We start from the raw sequence: 25587 nt of genomic DNA, 5'->3' as shown, positions 1-25587 counted from the left end.
GTTTTACAATTGTGGTGTCGATTATGCTGGACCTTTTTGCATAAAATCAAGTACCTTAAGAAGAGCCAAAGTGGAGAAGGTTGTGACGTGTTTTGCAACACCTGCTGTGCACTTAGAAGTAGTTTCGAATCTTACAACCGAATGTTTTTTGAATTGTCTTAAAAGATTTATTGCTAGACGCGGAAAATGTATTTTGTTTGTTTTCGGATTGTGGGACAAATTTTGTTGGTGCCCGAAACGAAATGCAGAGATTTTGTGAGTTTTTAAATAGCAGACAGTTGTGTAAGGACATAGCAGATTATCTGTCTCAAGATAAAATCAATTGGAGTTTTATCCCTCCAAGATCTCCGCATTTCGGGGGACTTTGGGAGTCGAGTGTTAAGCAGGCTAAATACCATTTACAACGAGTTGTAGGAAATGCAATTTTGACTTTTGAGGAATTGTTAACCGTACGTTTTCTCAAATTGAGGCATGTATGAATTCGCGCCCATTAAGCCCGCTGTCTAACGATCCTAACGATCTACTTCCGCTTACCCCTGCGCATTTCTTAACTGGAGAGCCAATGGTCGCATTACCTGAATCAGACGTCCGTGACATTAAGGATGGTCGACTCAATAGGTACGAAGTTTGAAGAAAATGGTTCAACACTTCTGGGACCGCTGGTACAAGGAGTGTTTGGGTGAATTAAGTCAACGCACCAAAAGTTTCCTGGTGGAGTTAGTGTTAAAGTGGGTGATTTTGTCGTTCTAAAAGAGGAAAATCTACCACCACTTCAGTGGTCACTAGGAGGAATTGTGGACGTATACCCTGGTGCTGATAATATTGTGCGAGTGGTGTTTGTAAAAACCGAAAGGGGTACTCTTAAAGGAGCTGTGGAAAAATTGTGCGTTTTGCTCATCGATTAGTAAATTAAGTGTGGTTGTATCTTTAGTGTCTTAGGATTAGCTGTATTTCTAGTATTTGTTTTTCTTTTTTTTTTGAAAGCCGTTACTTTCAAGGGGGAGGGGGGGGGGTATGTTTCTGATTGTTACCAATCCAGGTATTGTAATCTCGTTGCTTTGTTTTTTTTGACAATCGCCAAGTCACAAATGAAAGTGACCGTCGACAGCTGACCGATCGACAGAGAGTGAATAGTGTGTCTTTTTCTGTAAAAATGCAGCATGTAAAAATCGTAAAATATAAAGCTTAATAAATGAAATAATGAAAAAACTACAATAGACAGTTTTGCTTTAACAGTATAATAAAATACGACAAATAGTGCATTTTCAGCAGTTAGTTTCCTGCTTAGTGGTCTTGGTGGATTGAATGTCACTGTGTCATGGCATCAATGCCATATGTGTAACGGCTGGGTGCACGAAATATGTATAACAGAATACAAAAATATTTCAAATACCGAAAACCATTTTTGCAAACAGTGTTTTTCGTATGATGTGTGCATTATTTGTAATTGTGGAGCATTGAACACCACCGCTTATTGGATTCAGTGCAATCTATGTGACAGGTGGGTACACCAAATTTGTGATCCATCGTTGGATCCAAATCAGTCGTACAGTTGCTTTCTTTGCACAAGAACAGTAAAAAGAATAATTAAAAAAAAAAGATTCAAGACTTTCTCATTGTTTTGAATTTAACTAATGTACAACGAAAACGTGTAGAAGACGTGTAGAAGAAAAAACAAAAAATCAGAGAAAATCTAAATTTTGGTTAGAGGAGCGACGAAAGCGCTTAACTTCTAATTTTGGTAAAAATTATAAAAGCTAAAGACAATATATTGTCACGAATAACATAAGTTGCACCATGTTCCGTTACCGAGTCTGGCCCCGGTCTCCCCCAGTGCACTGCCGAATCAGCGAGACCGGCAAATTGGGGTCATGAGATGAGTATTTAATCAGTGTCTCAAGCCATCGAAGATTACTGGTCTCTGGGTCGGTCTATCGAGCATCAGTCCGAACTTTCTAGTGCCCGGACGGCTCGATACCCTCTTGGAAATCCAGGCTGAAAAGACTAGAGTTCTTACGCAACCCAGTGGTGACCGTCGGGACTCTTGACCCTATCAGTACCTGAAGTAAGTCCTTTGGGCGTGTCGGTCATAGGGGCTCCCTGCTTGTATCGAGCGGGTTTTGCTTGGCGACACTTCAAGAGGGCTTGCAGTGCCTAAAGTAAATCCTTCGGGCTTGTCGGACATAGGGGTTCCCTGCTCGTATCGAGCGGGTTCCGCTTGGCGGCACATCAGAAGGCCTTACACACACACACACACACACCCCCACGCACCCCCTCGTAGAGAGTGTTCCATGAGCGTCCCGCCTGCAGCGATACTGGCTGGCATTTAGTTAGGCATTATCTTCGGTATAAAAATAAAGGAGACATACTTGAGCTACGTTTGTTGTTTCTCTTCCTACGCTACCCCCGAAACGCGACATGGTGGAGGCGCCTTGTTGAATCCCGGGGCTACTGATCTCCATATCTGTGGCCAAACCAAGCCGTACGCCCTAACAGGAATGAGAAAAGCGTACAACTTGAGATCAGCAAATCCTAGCAGCCCCTTTCAACCAAGGCACAGGAGTTCAAGCGTAGGAGACCCTTGGATGCAAGAATCCTAACTCTAAACTCTAAGAATAGATTACCTAACCCTTACGCTTGTAAATACAAGAAGGGAAGACACTGAGCAGCCACAAGAACCAAAAAACGATCTGGAAAATACAGTGATAGAGACAGGAGCACAAGTACACCCTGAGAAAGGAGATAAAGCATTAGAAGGCAAGAAGGGGTCAAGAGAAATGGCGGACATTACCATTTCGGCGGTTGAGGCAGGGGAAAAAACACCCGCACTACCTCAATTCATCAGCCCACCAACGTTCAACCCGGGCAGTGATTCAGCCCCTCAGTTTATCGGCACATACGAGCGAACGGCAGTGGCCAATAGCTGGAACGATGCGTTAAAAATACTATACTTTCACTCGTACCTGCAGGGCGCCGCAAACATTTGGTATAGAGAATATAAAGCAGCAAACCCTGACAGCAACTGGCAACACATTTGTCAGGCATTCAAGACTGAGTTTAGCGACGGTATCAACAGTCGCCATTTGCTTGCAAAGCTAAGGCAAAGGAAGCAAAGGGACCTGGAACAGACAAAGAAGTATTTCTATGATCTAAGGGTCCTATACGAAGAATACAAAGAAAACGTGGATCTCGACGAATTCGTAGATATTTTCCAGAGTGGGCTAAAAGATATACCAAGAGCTAAATACTACTGGCTCACAAATTTTCCTAATAACCCACCTAGGAACTTGGACGAAGTCAAAAAACTTTGCATCACAATAGATAACGCTCCTGAAAAGTTCTCGACACCGCTCACTTTTAGACCGCAGCATCAAATAGAAGAACAGGCCGCTGGACCAGTAGAACAAAGACAGTCACCTTTTGGCAATCCCCGCCCTTACAGAACCCCGCCACCGCTCAGGAGAGACTATGGCACAAACCATGCCAGTAATCCAGAAAGACAGTACCAATCCACGAGGACATATAACAGGCTCAGGTGCTACAACTGCGGTAAAATAGATGCTGGGTGTAGAAGTAGACAGCAGCACCCAAACTCCAGGGGGTGGCAAAACTAAGCCCCGTCACCCTCTCCACTCGGGGCCCAACGTACCATAAGATACTATACATAAATGCTGTTGTGAACGATTATTACGTACCGGCGATCATTGACACAGGTGCGGAACTAAATGTGATAAGCCATATCCTGGTCAACAAAAAACATAGGATCAGAGACCCACCCACGTTGCTTGTGACAGCTGGCGGTCAGAAAGTAAGAAGTCTAGGCGACACATTGGCATCACTGGAGCTCAGAGGCAATTACAATAAAAAATTAGAAATTAAAGCAACGATATTGGAGAATACACCACAACCCCTTATTTTGGGCATGGAGTTCTTAAGAGAAATGCAGGCAGCAATTTGCTTAATATCTAATACACTCACCCTAAATCAGGATTTGGTGTTAACGCTCGGGGGAAAGCGAAATTCTGCATCCAAAAAACCATGCAAAACACGAAGCTGGAGAGAAGTGATCCAAGAAATACCTGGGTCCATCTTCAGTCTTCCGAGCAGCACTGCATGGGCCGTTGCAGTCTCTTCGGCTCCCAGTAGAGATAGAGGAGTGGGAAAAGCCATCAGGGACCATTTGGCAGATTACAACACAGAAAAGCTACCCATAGGGAGCGTGGTCAGTTTGTTTAAGAAAAACAGACATACCCTACAGATGATAGTAAAAGAAGAGGGTAGCGAATATATCCCTACTCATACGCTCCAACATTGCTGTAGGAAATTGAAAGATTGGGCAATACGAAATAAAATAAGTAAGGTGGCTATACCTAGATTGACATCCGCAAACGCAAACAGCGAGTCAGATTGGGAGAAGCTTAAAGACTTGCTGTATGAGACTTTCAAGGAAACGAGTGTGACGGTGCTGGTTTCAAAAAATAGGGAACCCCGACCAAGAAAGACCAAGACACAAGAAACCAGCTCCTGGAACACCCTGCCGAACTACATAGAAAACGATGACCGCTTGATAATTAAGTTGAAGGCAAAGGAAGATTACACTCTGAAGCCAGGAGAGAAAAAATCCATCAAAACTGAACCAAAAATACCCCTATCTACAGAGATGTTATTAGTACAAAACGAGGGATGGCTAGTACGCAACAACCTACTATGCAACCTAGAAAGAGCCGAAAACTCTATATCATTGACCCTCGAGAACATAGGGCCAACTAGAAGGGTTATTTACAAAGACACAACGGTGGCACGGCTAGAAGAGCCCAGTGGTTTGAGCACCACAGCACTCTTTACAACACAGAGAATAGACGAAGAAGTGGTGACATTAGAAGACCACAAACTGGACCACATTAGGGATAAGCAGTTCAAAAGGGAACTAGAGAGTCTACTGGTTGAATATGAGGATGTGTTTTGCAAGTCACCAAAATATATGGGCAAAACACAACTTATAGAGCACAAAATAGAAGTGACAGAAGATAAACCAGTAAAATGCCGCCCTTATAGAGTATCACAATCCGAGCGAGAAATCATTGACACACAAATAAAAGAAATGCTCGATTGCGGAGTAATAAGACCATGCCACTCGCCATGGGCGAGCCCCGTTGTACTGGTGAAAAAAAAAGATGGTACCACGAGGTTCTGCGTGGATTACAAAAGAACTATAAACCCAGTCACCAAAAAATCATGTTACCCGATACCACAAATCGATGACATTCTCACATACATGGGAAATGCCAAGTACTTTACAACTTTGGACATGTTCTCAGGTTACTGGCAGATACCTATAGAAGAGTCATCCAAACAATACACCGCTTTCACGGCACAGGGACATGGATCATACGAATTCAACGTGTTAAGCTTTGGTCTATGCAATGCACCAGCAACCTTCCAACAACTTGCAGATAAAATATTTAGGGACTTAAAGTGGAAGGACATACTAATATATCTAGATGAGATTATTATTTATTCAGAGAACTTAGAGGAACACTTAGCAAAATTACAAAAAGTATTCCAGAAAATGAGAGAAGCCAATCTGACCTTAAAACCGAGTAAATGCGAATATTTACAGGAAAAGATAAGGATTTTGGGCTACACAGTAAGCAAAGAAGGAATAAGCCCAGAGGAAGAAAAACTTGCAGGGATTAAGCAATTCCCCACACCCAAGAAAACAAAGGACCTACAAAGCTTTTTAGGATTATGCAATTTTTATAGGAAATTTATAAAGGATTACGCGGTATTGGCACGGCCCTTACATGAGGCCACAAAAAAGAACGAATTATGCTGGGGTGAAAATCAAGTGAAAGCATTTGAGCTGCTGAAAGAAAAACTCACGTCATCCCCAGTATTAAAACATTACAATCCAAATGTAGGATGTAGAATGCACACGGACGCCTGTATAGATGGAATAGGGGCAATTCTGCTCCAAGAAGGCAGTGACGGTCAAGACCACCCGATAGCATATATAAGCCGGGCCTTGTCAAAAGCTGAGAAGAACTATTCGATCAGCGAGCTGGAGCTATTAGCAGCAGTCTGGGGGATGACCTACCTAAGGCATCTAATTTATGGTCACCCTGTAAAAATCGTAACAGATCATCACGCTTTATGTTGGATTCACAATGTGAAAGATCACTCAAGAAGATTAGCACGTTGGGCTCTCAAGTTGGCAGAATTTGACTACACGGTAGTCTACAAAAAAGGCAGTAAGCACCAAGATGCGGACTGTCTATCAAGGAACCCGGTGGCAGGGTGGAGCGAAGTCGAATTGGATGAATTGGACGATATACCCACTTTCACGATATCAACGTTAGACATAGGAGAATTGCAGAATAAGGATAAGGCCATACTAGAATTAAAATCAGCAATAAGCAACCCTGAATCAACAAACGTTGACGCACTGACACGACGAAAAATAAATAATTTTAGGCTGAGAGAGGGCGTTCTGTATAGAGCAACACAAACCAAGGAAGGACTGGAACACGCACTCGTGATACCCCGGTCACTTAGGGAGGAAATTTTGTGGGAAGCTCACAACGCACCTACCAGCGGACACATGGGGGTAACAAAAACTCTAAGTAGACTTACTCCCAAATACTATTGGGATTCTATGACTAAGGACGTCAGAAATTACGTTAAAGGATGTAGGGACTGCCAGGCGAGAAAAGGGCCAACAAATGATAAGCCATTGGGGTTACTCCAGCCAATAAAAGTGGGCAAGGTATTTGATAAAGTAGGGATAGACCTACTGGGACCATTCCGGAGGAGTAACCAAGGCAAGACAACGATAGTAGTGGTGACAGACTACGCGTCAAGATACGCCATCACAGCGGCCCTGCCTAACGGGAAGGCAGGACCTGTGGCAAAGTTCCTATTAGAACGAGTAATACTAATTCACGGCGTTCCTAGAAGCATCCTCAGCGATAGAGGCAAGGTATTCCAATCCGAACTAGTGCAGGAACTACAACAGATTATGGGTCTGAAAAGCAGTTTTACAACGGCATACCACCCCTCGTGCAACGGCCTAACTGAACGCTTAAACAAAACGTTGGCAGACATGCTGTCACTATACTGCAACACAGAGCAGACAGATTGGTGCACTTATCTGCCTTTCGTGACACTTGCATACAATACGGCCAAACAAGAGACGACACGTTTTAGCCCATTTCAACTAATATTCGCAAGGAACCCCACACTCCCACTCGACGCCACCCTTTTAGAAACTGAGGACGAATCGAACACAAACGAATTACGAGAGAAAGCTTTATTGTTAAGGGCAATTGCTGTAGATAATATCCACAAAAAACAAGAGAAGGACAAGGACATTTACGACAAATATCACAGAGATGGTGAATTTGAGGTAGGAGATAGGGTGAAAATATTCATCCCAATCAGGAAAGTGGGAAAAAGTGAGAAACTGCTGCTACGGTGGTTCGGACCCTACAGAATAATAAAGAAACTCAGTGAAGTTAACTATGAAGTAAAACAGGAAAAAGGAAAAAAAAAACGGATATAGTGCACATAGGGAGGATTTTACCATTTTACGATGAATGGACTTTGGGGGATATATCCGATGGGGATTCAGACGTAGAAAGCAAGGAAGTTGAACAATAAAATAAGTTGTAAGGGTAACATTTTGCATAAGTAGGGTGCAAACTAAGTATATTTCATAAAGCTTACATAGTCTAAACAATTAAGTATAAACAATAAAACATAAACTTACAAGATACATATTTAAATAGGTTGACCGACCGTCACGCCCTCTTCCGCCAGGATATCACAACCTAGGAACTCACGGAACAAGCGACCATCCCGCGCACTTCGAAGTGGATGAGGAAAGTCAGTAGAGGGCGCCACCACCCGCGAACTGAGTAACGGGTGCTCTGGCGCACAGATAGGCAAGACGAAGCCGCGTAAGGCCGCCCTCCAGGAAGGAGCAACAGATACCAGGAGAACTACAAGGGAGATAACAAGGGGAGCGTAATAGGACATAAGTTACGATTGGTCACACGTTGTAAATAAAGCCATGGGGCATGTAGGTTATTTAGTTAAGTTAGGGTTAAGTGTCCGGGGCGAACACTCTTCAGAGGGGGGAGATGTCACGAATAACATAAGTTGCACCATGTTCCGTTACCGAGTCTGGCCCCGGTCTCCCCCAGTGCACTGCCGAATCAGCGAGACCGGCAAATTGGGGTCATGAGATGAGTATTTAATCAGTGTCTCAAGTCATCGAAGATTACTGGTCTCTGGGTCGGTCTATCGAGCATCAGTCCGAACTTTCTAGTGCCCGGACGGCTCGATACCCTCTTGGAAATCCAGGCTGAAAAGACTAGAGTTCTTACGCAACCCAGTGGTGACCGTCGGGACTCTTGACCCTATCAGTACCTGAAGTAAGTCCTTTGGGCGTGTCGGTCATAGGGGCTCCCTGCTTGTATCGAGCGGGTTTCGCTTGGCGACACTTCAAGAGGGCTTGCAGTGCCTAAAGTAAATCCTTCGGGCTTGTCGGACATAGGGGTTCCCTGCTCGTATCGAGCGGGTTCCGCTTGGCGGCACATCAGAAGGCCTTACACACACACACACACACACCCCCACGCACCCCCTCGTAGAGAGTGTTCCATGAGCGTCCCGCCTGCAGCGATACTGGCTGGCATTTAGTTAGGCATTATCTTCGGTATAAAAATAAAGGAGACATACTTGAGCTACGTTTGTTGTTTCTCTTCCTACGCTACCCCCGAAACGCGACAATATCAAAAACCAAGCTAGCTGACGTAATGTTATCTTTTAAAGATATCAGTCATCAGTCGACTCAGTTAGGCATGACATTAAAGAAGAAGAAAATGCCCTTCGAGTGTATAGTATGAGGTCTGGCAATGTGGTGTTGAAAACTGGTTTAATCATTTACAACAAATATCCGTATCTAGCTGGTTCTCCAGATGGTTTGGTGGGCAATGACGGAATAGTTGAGGTAAAATGTCCCTACAGTATTCTAAATGAGAAAATTACTTATACAAAATTGAAATACCTCAATTCGACTAATGGTCAACTAAATAAAACCAATTTATACTATTATCAGGTACAATGATTAATGGAGGTTCCGAATCGCAATTGGGGTGATTTTGTTATATTTACAAAATGCGACATAATAATAGAACGAATAAACTATTTTTTGATACGCAAATGCTTATGGTACTTCGAGATTCAAATATTATTACACCTTACACCAAACGAAACGTATTCGGAAGATGAAAGGAACTGGCTTCGTTCCTTATCATCAGATATTAGCGATGCTAGCGCCGCTAAAAAAACATAATTTAGATCAAGATGATCTAACTAAAACTGAATCCAAAAGCTTCCAAATCTTGGAAAATGGGATAATAAATGATTCGAATTATTACAAGAAAATCGGCAAAACGACATATTACCTTGCTATATTTAAAAAGTTCAATGTTAAACTTCCACAAGTTAACTGTGTAGAATTTGAAAGCCTTTTTGGAGAGGATTGGTTATATTGCCACGAAGGAAATAAATCAAATTGATTTCACTTGAACGGAAACATTAAAAAAATGTGGAATTTATATTACTTGAGCGGAAACATTAAAATTGTGGAATGCGGTCAAAGTGCAACTGCACTTATGATGCAATAGCTAAGCTATACACCGGAGTGTAACCGGACGCTGAGTTGCGAAATATGCGGAATATTTCCAAGTACCGAGGGTCGAAAGGTCGTCACGAGTTGTCGGCTAGAGGCGACCCGGTCTGGGAGTTTTTGATTGACAGAACCAGTGTTTGGAATGCTATAAAAAGGAAGTTGTACCCTAGAGAGGGGTTCATTTCAGTCAGTCCAGTTTTCCTTTGCACCACGTCGGAGAAGGCAGTACCTAGCCAGAAGACTCCGCTCACGCCACAGAATGTAGTCGTCCTGAATTCTGCAACCCGCACCGGGTTTACAAATTAATTAAATAGTAAACCATGTCTTAAACTATAATAAATCGCCAGTGCCAAACCCTCCAGAAAGCTGCCCTCATAATTGTTTAACAAATGTAAGTATAGATTTATTATTGTAATATTCTGTGCACGTAAAAGGTATTGTTGAAAGTGCTACTTTTGGGAATTATGTTGAAGGTTTTATTCCGATTCACTAAGTTGATAAACCAACCATTTTGTCAATTAGTTTTAACTGTTATTTAGTTATTAAATTATATTTTTCTACCAAGTGGTTTGATTCTACCTCTGAAACAAGATCTCGGTAAAGGCGTTTATTAAAGTAATAAACGCACGTCTCGTTTAACTTGTTGGGCAAAAAGGGCTTTACAATTTAAACGTGACAATCTTCTTCTTCTTCTTCTAGCCGTTTTCTATCCTTTGGATATAGGCCTCTCTCATATTTTTCCAGTTTTCCCTGTTCTGTGCCACTTGGTTCCAGTTAAGTCCGGCTGTTCTTTTGATGTCATCATGCCATCTTTGTTGTGGTCTGCCGGTGCTTCTTTTCTCCCCCCAAGGTCTCCATCTTGTTATTTTTCCGCTCCAGTTGTTTTTGTTGCGGGCAACATGTCCGGCCCAGTTCCATTTAAGACTGCCTATTCGCCTCACTATGTCCTCTACCTTGGTTCTATTTCTTATCCACTCATTGGTTTTATGGTCTTTAAGCGTTATTCCTATCATTTTTCGTTCTATTGATCTTTGGTGTATCTTTAATTTATTTAAGATTTTCTTTGTTAGGACCCATGTTTCACATCCGTAGGTTGTTACTGGGAGAATGCATTCCATGTAAACCTTGGTTTTTAGTTTGAGGGGTAGGTTGGAGTTGAAGACGTGACGCATCTTCCCGTAGGCCGCCCATCCTAGATGTATTCTGTGGTTAATTTCAAGTTCTTGATTGGCTTTACCCAATGTTAACTCTTGACCTAGGTAGACATAAGAGTTCACCTTCTTTACCTGTTGTCCTAGCACATTTATACTCTCTATGTTTGTCCGTTGGTTTGTCATTAATTTGGTTTTAGAAATGTTCATTTCTAGGTCCACTTTTCTTGCTTCTTGTTGTAGTTCTATAAGCATGTGTTGTAATTCTTCATTGTTTGGGGCAAAAATGGCAATGTCGTCAGCAAATCTTAGGTTACTTAGTTTTTCTCCCGATATATTAATTCCTCTGTCTTCCCAGTGTAGGCTCTTGAAGGCGTCTTCTAGCATCAGTGTAAACAATTTGGGTGACACAATGTCTCCCTGTCTAACGCCTCTTTTAATTGTGATTTCCTCGGTGTCTTCATATAGCCTTACTTTCATTTTTGAGTTGTCATTTAGTGTCTGTATAATGTCAATATATCGTTGGTCTATTCTTGCATTTTTCATTGACCTGATGATTGCCCAGAATTCAACTGTGTCGAAGGCCTTTCTAAAATCTATGAAGGCGATCCATAATGGGATGTTATATTCCGTTACTTTTTCGTTCAGTGTCCTTACGGTGTAGAGATGTTCTATTGTACTCATGCCTTTCCTGAAGCCCGCCTGCTCATAGGGTTGGTATGCATCGAGTTTGTATTCAATGCGATTTGCTATTATTCTCATAAAAAGCTTGTAGATCTGTGATAGTAGGCTGATTGGTCTATAGTTTTCTAGGTTGCTTGGATCACCTTTCTTATATATCAGTATGACTATCGCGGTGTTCCAATCCTGTGGTATTCTTCCCTCGGTTAGGCATGTATTAAATAATGATTTAAGCTCACTTATCAGTAGGCTTCCACCTTTAAGCTTTTTCAATTTCTTCCTCTACAATCTCTGGTAGATCCTCGGAGCCAACGTTACATATCTTGTTTTTCTGATCATTGTTTGCTCTTCTAACATCCTCATTGTCTATTTTGGATTCGTACAGACCTGTGTAGAACTTCTCTGTTATCTTGAGTATCTCTCTTCGATCTTCTGTTATGTTACCTTGTTCGTTTCTCAATTTGGTCATTTCTTTTTTGTATGCGTTTTCCTTTTTAAAGATGTTTAGACCTCTGTTTGTGTGACAATATGATAACATAATTAATATTGGATTACATATTTGCAACAAGATTGAAAAAATTCAAACAATGGATATAACCTTAGTGGGAGTCGTTTTAGGTGGATTTTTCGATCATGACTTTCTGAACGATTTTCGAATAACTGCCACTATATTGGTCTTCCCAGTGAATGTAAATCAAAATCATTGGTGACTCGCTATCGCAGATTTTGAAATAGCTACGTTCGGTTTTATAGATCCACAAACACAAAGGCGTAATATTTAAAAGTTAAGTTGGTCACTGTTCACTGTTAGGCGGCCACGATGGGAAAGAACGACAGAAAACTGGTTACCCCTGATCACCCACCCAAATGAAAATGACATAGGCGACGACAGAATGTCAAAAAGTCAACCCTGATCGACAGCAGACAGAAAATGTGAATCTTAACCCAGGTCACCTGTTCATTGGCGAATGCAAGGTAAACGAACTTAAAACTAGATCAAGGTCAAGGTCCTATAACAGCTGTGGACAGCCGTCTTTACAATCAGAGTTAAAATTTTTGGTAATTTAACAATAATACAGTAAAAGAAAACCAGTTGTGTTATGTCAAAGGAACAGCAAGTCGGCAATGCAAGTAAATACAGCTCAGAAACGAAAGGGGGGGAGGAACTCTATTAAAAGAACAGGGAATTGAAAAAAAGAGTGGAAGGGTGTCTCACTTGATCATTGAGGCAGACGACATCAGACACCGCTGAGGCCTTTGCTATCTCCAGTGATTCAAGCAAATCGAGAAGGTTACCCTTGTCACAAAAGTGTAAAACTTTGAACCCTTCTTCTATGTTAAAGGTGTGATGATTGAAGAGCAGGTGTCTAGAGAAAAGGGATTTCATGTTAATTGCTCAAATTGGGGTTGTTAGAGTGTTTCTCAAATTCCTCGGTATGTTCATTAAGGCGTATCTGAAATCTTCTGCCTGTCTGACCCACGTAGACAGCGTCACAGTGAGGGGTGCACCAGGAAAGTTGGTAGGTGGTGGTGGTTTTCTTTTACTGTATTATTGTTAAATTACCAAAAATTTTTTAAACATTAACTCTGATTGTAAAGACGGCTGTCCACAGCTGTTATAGGACCTTGGCCTTGATCTAGTTTTAAGTTCGTTTACCTTGCATTCGCCAATGAACAGGTGACCTGGGTTAAGATTAACATTTTCTGTCTGCTGTCGATCGGGGTTGACTTTTTGACATTCTGTCGTCGCCTATGTCATTTTCCTTTGGGTGGGTGGTCGGCGGTAACCAGTTTTCTGTCGTTCTTTCCCATCGTGGCCGTCTATCAGTGAACAGTGACCAACTTAACACCTAGAAGGGTTTTTTTAGAGATATTTCACATCCCAGTTCAGATGCCGAACTTCCCCTACACTTAGGGTTGCCCCTCAGGGGGCCCCCTAAAACTCTATGTATGTACCGTCAAAGAGTTAGATAGGGTAATTTTTTTTTGTTTTTTTCTCCATTATTAGGTAACCTTGATTGGCCCCTATTTTTTGAACACTTTCACTGACAATGATTTTTACAGATTATTACTTTTTGATCCTTAAAAACGTCAATGGGTTTTTTAAATGTTCTCCCTAAAAACTACAAACACTTAACCCCAGGTCTGCTGTCCCCCTTTTACAGAATGACAGCTTAATTTTATAGTTCGGTACTAGTTAAGCTTCCTTTTATATACTTTTATTTCTGTATAATTTTTTAACACTTAGCATGTTCTTCTAGCCCCTGATGATGAGCTGCTTCTGCGCTCGAAACATGTTGGGCAATTTTTTAAAAAAGGTTTAAAACCTAATAAATTTATTGTGGAGACGACTGAGTGTTACTGTCCCCCTTGTATTGTATTCAGTATTTGTACAGCTCCACTGAGTGAGAATGGACTACTACTTCAATCTATTATTATGTTGTATAGCTTTTTGCATCATATGTAAATTTAGTGCAATTGTGAAAAATTTTACATATAATAATAATAATAATAGCAGCGTTGCGATTTTAATTAATTCATTAATATGTTACAGCTTCCATTATAACGGAATGAAGCAAAGAAACAAATGGAACAACTTGATACTTTCAGAACAGTCTTTCAATCGAGTTGATAGCCACATAAGAACTCCTGTCTTTGAGTTTGACTAATTTGCTTCATTTAGGTAAATGCTTTCCAGTCATCCCTTTTTTGTCTGCTATTGAATACAAATTTAAAAGTACGTTTTCCTATAATTTTATATTTTATATTTATGTGATGCAGCATAAGCAGCAAAGGCACCCAGTGATATATCTTTCTCGGAGTCATCTTCTTTAACAGGTCTGTGACATCCTGAGTTTGTGGTACATCTACACGTGTTTCATATGTAAGTATACCAGGGCCAGCATAACGATACATTTATTAATTGATCAATGTCTAATGAAGCAACGTGATACCTACTGAGGATCTCATGGAACATTGAATACAAAAGATAAACAAGGAAAATCCGAAGATCCGAAGTATATATTTTTTTGTTTTTGATCATTTTTTTATCTACAATATAAAGAATACAAATTTCATTCTCATTGAAATCTTTTTATTCTATAGGAAACGTGCGAGTATATTGCAGGAGTCCATCTACCTTGTCGCAATAAAGTATTTCAGAAGAAGGTAAGGGTTTACAAAATAATGTTAACTCATTATTACTATTATAACTTAATTAATTCATTATATTTTATAAAATGCTTACGTTTCTGATGATATGGTGGACACGTTTTGCTTTGGTAACAATCGCTTATACGATCAGAAGAAAATGCCCAACAGCTGCAGTCTCATGGTTTGAAATGAAACTATCTTTCTATCCGAAAGAAATAACACTAGAAAAGTACAAGTGCAGTAGAAAATAATAGAAAAAGGAGATTTTATGTGGCATTCCGGAGAAAACCGTTATCTCGCTGCTAGTACGAGTCATTCTCAAATTGCAAGGAAGATTAATGCTGAATTTGTTGTACCCGATTTCGAAGTGATTTTTGAATGTTGTATTACTATTTATATAGTTTGTTAATTGTGTAATAATATTGTTTACATTTTGGGGGTTGCATGGTTTTGCTATTAAGTGTAGCGTATACAAAAGATACCCAAAAGAAGGGTTACTTAGTTGCCTGTCGCTTACTGAAGGGCAACTTTCAAGTGTTTTTTCGTTTAACTTTTCTTTATTCATATTTGGTTATTTATTTTAAAATACGTGTAGCATAAGTCGGCGCTGACATTATATTTAATTAAGTGTTGTTCGCTTTGCATGTTGATTGAAGTTTAAACGGGAATATCCCTATAACTCGACAGATTGTTCAGTCGGTTGAATGAGAGTTGGATTCTTTTTGAACTGTGCTTAGTTAAAGTGCCTTGTTTATTTACCCATTTTAAATTTAAATAATCTTTTCCTTTATGTTTGAGTTCGCACTAGTGTGTTGTGGATAATTTGGTGAACTGCTGCTTTCACTTACCTCTCATCATTATACTATATGGTCGTCAATTGATTTAATTGATTCGCTTTTTTCTTTTTAAATATCAAAGTTTAAATTTAATTTCTGTTGATTTCAAAATTAATTAACTTTTAATTAATTTTCCAATTAATCGATTTTCAATTATTAATGTGCCCCTGATATAGCTTATACAGAGGCAATATCCATTAACCTTAGTAAAACATTGCTATTGGAGTGTCAGTTTGATTTGATTCACTTGATTTGTGTACAAATAGAGACTATAAGTTTTTTACATAACATATTTGCCTTGGTGACACAATGGGTGTTCCATCTGGTGTGTTCAATATTGTATATTGCGTGGTTTAGTGTGCGGTTTAATTGATAACCTGTGATTTTGAATTGGGCTGTGCGCCTTGTTTTTGCTTGTCATTTTGGAATCGCTGTACTCTGCTCCCTGCTGATTAATTTACTTACTTTTTACGCGCGGAGGTAGCATTACGTTAACTGCTCCTGGCGTCCCTTAAAAATATAACTTTACCAAAAAAGAGAAAAGGAATATATATAACAGCACTTACCTTCAATAGGCGCGATCATACTCTGTAACTATGTACAGGGAAAGTCGAGAGGATTCGTCGCGTCGTGTGCCTCATAACTATAATAGAGGACAAACATCGGCCACCGCCGTACGCTGAAGCGGGGGAGCTCGCCCCCCAAACGGTGAGCGGAGAACGATTGGGTAATGATTCGGGTTGTTTGCGGGCCGCGACGGTTTTACCCTTATCTTCAGGGTCATCTACCCCTCGTTCCAGTCGTTCCATTGTCCACGTTCTCAAAGAAGCGCAAAAATCGTTTACGTTTCTGCGTGCTCGCCGCGAGGGATCGGTCACGGGCTGGATTGAATTCCGCGCCCTCTTGTGAGTCGAGGGATGAACGACGCCGCCGAACGACAACACCTTCAACTGTCAATGTAACGTCAAAACTGTGAAATTAGAGTTGTTGTAACGTTTGGCAGCTAGAGGGCTACAAAATTGATTATTTTTTCTTCGAATATTTTCATGAATATCTCGAAAACGGTTTGAGTTAGCAGTGTGAAATTCTCCTCAAAGAGACTCATTTTTTTTAATTAAATATGACATTTTTCCGTACAACTCACCGGTTGATCTTGAAAAATAGAAAACTAGATTTTTGACAATTTTAATTGGGGGGGGGGGGGGGGGGGGCGGGCGGTTAAATTAACCCTATACATTTTTCTCATATGAAAATTGCTAAGGATATATTTGACCTTCATCTTTCTGACATTAAAAATATCAAAAATAAAGGTCTTAACAGAATAGCAGTGGAATTTGTTAGTTTCAAAGCAGCAAACCAGTTTATTAAAAGTAAAAAATTATCAGACAAAGGATATGAAGTCTTTATTCTTTATAATTTTGTGACTTGCAAAGCTTTGGTTAGAGAGGTAGATTTGGATTTATCTGAGGATATTTTGAAAACATTTTTTGTGGCTAATACTGAAATCTTCTCTATTAAGCGTATGAATAGGAAATGTCTTAAAGATAATAAAATTGAATTCCAACGGGTACTTGTCTTTTCACATTTAAAGGTACAGTTATTCCGAGGGAGGTACGGTATTGCGGTATGGGGATGAGAACTGCCATTTATGTTTCGCCTGTCACACAATGTTTTTCCTGTTTACGATTTGGACATACAAAAAAGAATTGCAAGGGCCAGGAGCGATGTTTTAATTGTGGTCAGGAGAAGCATATGCCTGAACAGGAGAAAGGGGAGGATCAGATTTTGTATACCTGTGAGGCCAAATGTCTTTTTTGTAAGGGTGATCATAGATCAACTAATAAGAAAATAAGAAATGCCCTGAATATCAACGGCAAATTAACATTAAAAAACTTATGTCCTTTGAAAATCTAACTTATCAAGATGCTAATGAACTTTGCAAAAAAACCTATGAATTAAGCGGAGAATATTATTTTAATCCGAGTGAATTTCCCAGCCTTAAGAGAAAGAATCAGAACCTTTCCCAAGAAGACATAAGCACAGCCCAAAGAAGAACAGAACATTTTAATGGCAATAAAATTAAAAGATCTTATCAACAGGCTGCTTTGAATGAACCTGCAAAAAAACGTATCATTCAACAAAAGGGGTATAATAAGGAAAAACACAATGAATGCTTTTATTTTACAAACTCTAGACCGGATTCGAAGGACTTGCGTCCTGTATCACAATTATCCAATTGCAGCGATGACAAAGTCATGGAAGAAGGATACTCCCAACCTTTAACCAGAACGAATCAGAAATCAAAAGAGCCCTGTGGTGCCACTTACCAAAGTTGTTCGTACTCTTATAGACAAACTGAAGATTCATCTAATATAGATGAATTTCTTGCAAAATTTTTAAACTCTTATGACGGAAAGTCACTCATATTTAAACTTATAAAGAGACATTTTGAATCCCAAGAAGACAATTTTTACTAGAAACAGACATCAATAACATTCAAACAATTTAAAATCATACAATGGAATATAAGAAGCGTAAAAGCAAATAGAGAAAATTTAATTAATATAATAAGGGATCAAAATCCAGATATTGTATTGCTAAATGAAACGTGGTTAAAAAGTAAAGAAATATTTAAAATAAAAAATTTTGTTATTCTAAGGCAAAACAGGGAAGATGGTTATGGGAGAGTTGCCACAATGATCAGACAACATTGTTTTTCAGGAGCTAAAAAATTTTAATTCGGAGACCATCCAATTTATTACAATCAAAATAGACAACCTTTTGCTGACAAACATTTATTGTAATTCGGGTAATAATTTAAGCATTGATGTAATGTCAGAAGTAATGGACGGGGATGAAACAAAAATCATAATGGGAGACTTGAAGAGTCATCATAATTTTTCGTATCAAAAAATACGAAAATCCAAGATGGCGCCCATATGAAAAAATAAAGCTGATGATGATTTCGGACAATCGAAACGTCGGATTCCAAATTTGACTTTGCCATCTTGTAGAGGAGAAAAAGTGGCTGTGACGATGTGTCAGTCATTTTCATTTGTCTCTTCAACTAAGTCCAGAAAAAACAAAAAACGTTTTTCCAAAATTTCGCTTTTCTCCAGATAATTCCGGAAGTAGTCGGAATTTTGTAATTTTTAAAACGACATCTTACAAAGCACGAAAATGCGCATCTTTGCCCTAATTTAACCGACTTTGTATCTCTTCAAATAACCGAGATCCCCATTGTTGAGATCGTAAAACGGACACCCGATTTTAATAATTTTTTTGAGGTATTTTCTTCCTCTTTCTGATGACTTAAATAATCTTTTTGAAAGTTTTCACGGATCCGAGTATACAGTGTGTGACTGAGGTGTATACGAAAAATTAAAAATTTAGTCTAACGCCATTACTCGCAAAAGTTTTTAATTATGTTTAAAAAATAACCTTAATTGGGTTTTGTCAATATTGTCACGAATGGAAAATCCATTAATTCAAAAGATGGACTTACTGACTTAAAAACATAAGAATATTTGAGGATTGCGAAATATTAAGCGCACGAGGCAAGGTCGCACCATGATGCACCGAGTGCATCATATCGGTGTTGAGTCACCACCACCTGCTTTGCAGGAATATGAAAAATAGGCGACGAACAATAACAAACTACGTCAGCCGATAAATCGGGTATAAAACACGCCGATTGCAGCAGTATAGGAAGAGTGTGAACCAATCGACAGTGGTGCGACCAGCTGAACCAGGAAGTCGAGATGTCGACTCTCCTCGGTCAAAAAAACAAGTTAAGAAGTAGTCCATTCTCCAAAGTTGTTCCAACAAGAAAGTAACCAAGCCAGCCGCCAGAAAATGCTAAGTCCTTAGCTTATGAATCTATGTAAGTACAATTGTTAAATTGTCAACTTTTAGTGTGTTTATGACCGTAATGTGCAGACCCATTTGTGTATACTGTATTTAATAGATTTAAGTGTTTAATAGAAAACTCAGTGTTTGATTCCATCCTTAAAACTGAGATCCCGGCGCGACGTTTAACGTCGTGAGTCAGTTTAATTAATGAATCCAGAAGGGCTCATAAATTAAACGTGACAATATCTCTAAACGTTTTCGCCAATTTGGTGATTAAGGGCCGTTTACAAATTTTATTGCAAAATTTCAAAAATGGGGTTATTTTTTATTTTCTTGTTTTTTACACTTAAAACTACCTAATTTAAGTAAAAAGCTTACACAGGGTGCGGAATAACACACAGTCTTCTCCACTATAAATTTATTAACCCATCAGTTAATGGGGGCGCGCTCGACTAGTTTCGGGCATAGACATGCCCATCATCAGGAGCTAAAAGAATTAAAACGCTCTAACAAAGGTGAACTCAAAAATGTGGACAATGGCGAAGGACATACCTTAAAAGCTGCTTAACACATTAGACGCTGTCTTTCTATACAGGGATAGACAGTGAGACCCATTAGTAGCAAAGAGTTATCTTAACATTAATGGAAGGCAACTAAACTGTAAAATGGTTGAAAAAGAATTTGGAATATAAAATTAAAGTATAAAAGAGTTTCATTACCTTATCATGGAGAAAAAACACTTAACTACACTTAGTAACTATTAACATGCTAAATAATAATTTAAAAATTATAAAAATAAAACCCGCGGGGCAGGGGACCCCATCCCGTAGGTGCGGGAGCCCCAATCGTACAGGGGAGTGCAGAAACTTTCAAATATATGTTGCTGAGGGCAGAACAAGGGCAAAATGGACGAAGCAGAACAATTTATTGAAAAAAGTAAATTTGAATGTGCGCATAGGAAAACTGTTAAACTTAAGAGTGGGGAGGGAGGTAGGTGTCAAGAAAGAGGAATTATTGATTAATAAAATAAAAATCAAAAATTGAGAGTTCCGCAACCCACAAGACAAGGCACGCCGTGACCCGCAAAGCAAGAATCCGCATTCAACAAGCTGACACCTGACAGGTGTAAAAACACTGGAGTGGCTAGCATGGTGGACAGAATGACGGCTGACAAAAGACAGACGGTGATTACAGTAGGACGGGGAGAGGGGAGTTTAGTGTGGTGTGATGAAGAAGGAAAATTAGGAATATTAAAACGAGTTAAAAGAATGGAAAATGATAATTTAGCTGGTCATTAAAGGCTGGTCATTGAGGCAGGGGTGCTCTCCATCCTCTATTACTCTGCCAATCTCCAACACCTCGAGCAGATTCATAAGGTTGCCCTTATCACAAAAATGTAAGGATTTAAAGCCCTCTTCGGTAGTGAAGGTATGGTTGTTGAAGTGAAGGTGGCGGGAAAAATTAGATCTCATGTTGGTGGCGTCCAAAGTAGGTTTTTTATGGAACTTATCAAACTCTCTAAGGTGTTCATGGATTCTACTGGAGAATTTCCTACCAGTGTGGCCAACGTAACGGGAATTGCAGTTTGGGGTACAGCAAGTTAACTGATATCTGTTAAGAAGAGGGGTGGGGTCTTTAGAGTTGCAAAGGAATCGACCGGAGGTGTGAGAAACTTTGAAACAGATGTTGATATTATGTAGATTTTTCAATTGAAGGGAAATGCCACCAAGAAAAGGGATAGAAAAGAATTTTTGAGGTTATTTTGTCCTCTTGTATAATTAGATTTTTGTTAATAAATTTTTTAAAATGGTTGAAATAAGTTTTATTGATTATGGAGGGGGGAAATTTGTTGTTGATGGCCACAGTTCTAATCCAGGATAGTTCATTATTGAAATTGGATTGAGACATTGGGATGTTGTACAGGCGGGTGAAGAAGCAGTTGAGGGCGGCCATTTTTTGGTTAAAGGGATGGTTGGAATCAAAAGGAATAATGGAATCAGTGCTGGTGGGTTTATGGTAAATGGACAAGTCAATGTGGTTGTCAAGTTTAGTGCAAAGTATGTCAAGGAAGGGGAGGGAATTATCGGACTCTAGTTCCATGGTGAAGGTTATAGACTCGTGTAGGGTGTTGATGAATGTAAAAAAGTCGTCCAAATCACTAGCGGTGCCGTCGAAGATGCAAAAAATGTCATCGACGTAGCGTTTAAAAAAGAGGACTTTGTGAATTGAATGGTAAGACTCCAATGAATCTTCAATTTTAGCCATAAAGACCTCAGCCAGAAGTGGCGAAAGGCAAGAACCCATTGCCAAACCTTTGATCTGGGAATAGTAATTACCACCAAATTGGAAAAAGTTCTGGTCAAGTACTAAGGAAACCAAAGATAACAAGTCCTCAACTTGAAAAGGATCAATGGTTTCGGAACTGGAGAGTAGCTCTTGGACAAAGGTAATACAATCGGAAGGTGGGATACTAGGAAATAAGTTACAAACGTCGAACGAAACCATAACAGCAGATTGAGGAATAACAATATCCTTGAGTTCTGAGCACAAGAGTGTGACATGAGAGTTTTTAATTGAGTATTTACTTTTAATTTTAAATTTAGTGATCTGTAGTATGGTGTCATTCAACCAAGAGGAGAGGTGGTGACAGGGAGAACCATAAAAGGAAACAACGGGTCTAACTGGGATATTAGGTTTATGGATTTTTGGGAGGCCGTAAAGTTTGGGAACAGAAGGATTAAGTGGCGTTAATCTGTACTTGTTAAAACCTAGCGGTGTTAGAGATTTCTTTTAACTCGTTTTAATATTCCTAATTTTCCTTCTTCATCACACCACACTAAACTCCCCTCTCCCCGTCCTACTGTAATCACCATCTGTCTTTTGTCAGCCGTCATTCTGTCCACCATGCTAGCCACTCCAGTGTTTTTACACCTGTCAGGTGTCAGCTTGTTGAATGCGGATTCTTGCTTTGCGGGTCACGGCGTGCCTTGTCTTGTGGGTTGCGGAACTCTCAATTTTTGATTTTTACTTTATTAATCAATAATTCCTCTTTCTTGACACCTACCTCCCTCCCCACTCTTAAGTTTAACAGTTTTCCTATGCGCACATTCAAATTAACTTTTTTCAATAAATTGTTCTGCTTCGTCCATTTTGCCGTTGTTCTGCCCTCAGCAACATATATTTGAAAGTTTCTGCACTCCCCTGTACGATTGGGGCTCCCGCACCTACGGGATGGGGTCACCTGCCCCGCGGGTTTTATTTTTATAATTTTTAAATTATTATTTACCATGTTAATAGTTACTAAGTGTAGTTAAGTGTTTTTTCTCCATGATAAGGTAATGAAACTCTTTTGTACTTTAATTTTATATTCCAAATTCTTTTTCAACCATTTTACAGTTTAGTTGCCTTCCATTAATGTTAAGATAACTCTTTGCTACTAATGGGTCTCGCTGTCTATCCCTGTATAGAAAGACAGCGTCTAATGTGTTAAGCAGCTTTTAAGGTATGTCCTTCGCCATTGTCCACATTTTTGAGTTCACCTTTGTTAGAGCGTTTTAATTCTTTTAGCTCCTGATGATGGGCATGTCTATGCCCGAAACTAGTCGAGCGCGCCCCCATTAACTGGTGGGTTAATAAATTTATAGTGGAGAAGACTGTGTGTTATTCCGCACCCTGTATTCTTACACCTCCACTGCGAGACAATGGACTTCTACTTCAAACTAAAAAGCTTATTCTACGTTATACAGACCATATTACCACCTGTGGAAATATAGACTACTTCTTTTCAATTAAATTGGGTAGTTTTAAGTGTAATTTTGCTTATTTTTCGTAATTATACTTGTGTATTTCATCAGCAAAAAATCTAAAGAAATTGTTGAATTTGAATAAACAGATGTAAAATAAAACCCATTTTTGAAATTAACCAATAAATTTTATAAACCGCCCTTAATCAACAAACTAGTGAAAACGTTTAGATATATGGATTAGATCATTAAACACATAGTGTGCTTTTCTATCCAATATCATTATTTTCTATTAAAACCACTGAACATGCCAATGTTTATGATTAAAATATGATTTTGTTTTTAAAGTTTTATTTGGGTCACACTGTATGACGCAGATTAAGCTTTTTACTTAAGTTGGGTAGTTTTAAATGTAACCATGCTAATACCTTTCTTTTTCCACAAAAGATTTAAAAAATGGTTAAATTAAAAACAAGAAAATTAAAAATATCCCGATTTTTGAAATTTTGCAATAAAATTTGTAGACGGCCCTTAATCACCAAACTGGCGAAAAGTTTAAAGGTATTGACCACAAGACTCGATTGAGGTTATTTTGGAAAAAAAAAATTTGCGAGAAATGGCGTCTGACATAATTTTTCATTTTTTGACTACACGTCAGGATATACTCGGATCCGTAAACACTTTTAAAAACATTATTCAGGAATCAGGAGGAAGAAAATACCTTTTAATCCTCCTAAAATTATTAAAATTGAGTGAATCAATTTGAAGAAAAAAATGACCAAAAATTTTGCTCTCCCATTTTTTATTACGAGCAGTTTATAATATACTAGACGCCATTTTCTCAGAAACAGTTGTAAATAAGTATGGGATATGCTTTATAAAGTATGCAACAATTTTTTAGTAGAATCTAAATCTAACAAAAATATACAGGGTGCTCCATTAAACAAATATGTTAGGTTAAGATCTCTCAAAATCGTTGGTTTTTTGTTTCTTTCTATATGAATAAAAAAAACTTGCTAGTCAACTATGCAAACTGGTTTTTGTTTCATTCCGATATCTTTTAAAACAAAAAAGTTATAGGTGATTAAAATGTTATCAAAGTTAATGAAACGCACTGGACGCATTATGGCGAAAACCGTTTGTAATTTCTGTCATCGTTTGACAGAAATAGAGTGATAAAGAATTCTTCTCAGAATTCGTACTTTTCTTCAAAACTGTCTAGCGTCCAGGTGTATTGTTTTTTATTTCTGAAAATATATTCCTACAGCAACTTTTTGCGTAGAATCCAGTAGTGTAAATAGTTGTTTTATTTTGGACATGGTTTTTGATATACGCACAAAAAAATTGTTAAAAATAAAAATATCAAGTTTATATGTTATTGAAAACTTAATTTTAAGATCTTTTTAAAAATTAAATAAAATACAGGGTGTTTTTATTAAAAAAAAAATATTTGTTTGTGAGTAACTTAAAAACCGTGTCCAATAGAAAACAACTATTTACACTACTGAATCCTACGCAAAAAGGTGCTGTAGAAATGTATTTTTAGAAATAAAAAATAACGCACCTGGAAGACGCTAGACATTTTTGAAGAAAAATACGAGTTCTGAGAAACACCCTATATCTGTCAAACGGTGACAGATATTAACCAACTATTAGTTTCTAATGGCGCAGTAAATCTATGTATGTGTAAACCTCTCCTTAATTACAAAAAAATACAAAGTTGAAATAAAAGAAAGTTGACCAAAATTTTTGTATTGGCCTGATTTTTCAATACACTTTTTTATATTCGGCTCGACCCAAAATATGAGAGTTGTCAACCCGGAGTATCTTGGGGTTTTCCGACCGGAGCACCCTAATAATAGTCTAATAATACGTCTGTTGGTACTTTAGGGACACAACTTCAAGGCCAACTACCCTTGTAAGTGAAAGAGCCGACCTCAACAGCCACGTGGTTCCTTAATTAAGAAAAAGTCCAGAGTCAAGCTACCAAGTTTTACGTAAATTAATTGATTTAGTTTTTTCTTTAAAATATTAGTGCTTTCCGAATTAAAATTTCTTTTTGTAAGTTTTTTTTTTCAATTAATCTTAGCTTGATTTAGATTTTTGGGTTGTCAGAACAAGTGTTGAAGCTATTTTTTAGTATTTCCTGGTGCTCTGCTATTTTATGTTCCTAGGTAAATTGTCACCAATATCTGGAATCCAATTCCTACCTGGAATTTAGCAGCGGCCGCTCCTGATTGGAAATCCCAGAAACCAAACATCGTTATGGTCAATTTTCTTTTATTGCAACTTTATAAAATTTTGTAATCATGTAAATATTGTAATGTACACGTGTACATACCCTAAAAGTTGATTTTGATTTTTTACAGTGCGACTAATTGTGTTTAATTTTCCGCTAGAATTTATCTCATGCTACAGATCCACGACCTTGAGCAAACTAATTAAAAAATTGTAATCTCATTAACATAAGGAGGTTT

At 38.8% G+C, this 25587-nt stretch overlaps 1 long non-coding RNA gene across 1 annotated transcript in view; it reads left to right on the top strand.

The window, feature by feature from the left end:
• LOC145736753 (uncharacterized) overlaps positions 1-22936 on the top strand; it is a 63416-nt gene extending 40480 nt beyond the window's left edge. Inside the window, exon 2 of the long non-coding RNA XR_014180093.1 lies at positions 22859-22936. This is a non-coding gene — a long non-coding RNA (uncharacterized LOC145736753). The remainder of the gene's footprint in view (positions 1-22858) is intronic.
• The last annotated feature ends 2651 nt before the right edge of the window (positions 22937-25587 follow it).

Source organism: Ips typographus, linkage group LG12 (genome assembly GCF_016097725.1).
Source record: "Ips typographus isolate SLU linkage group LG12, UJ_Ityp_2.0, whole genome shotgun sequence".
NCBI lineage: Eukaryota > Metazoa > Arthropoda > Insecta > Coleoptera > Curculionidae > Ips > Ips typographus.
The sequence above is the reverse complement of the archived record's forward strand: the minus strand, read 5'-3'. Positions and strand labels throughout refer to the sequence as shown.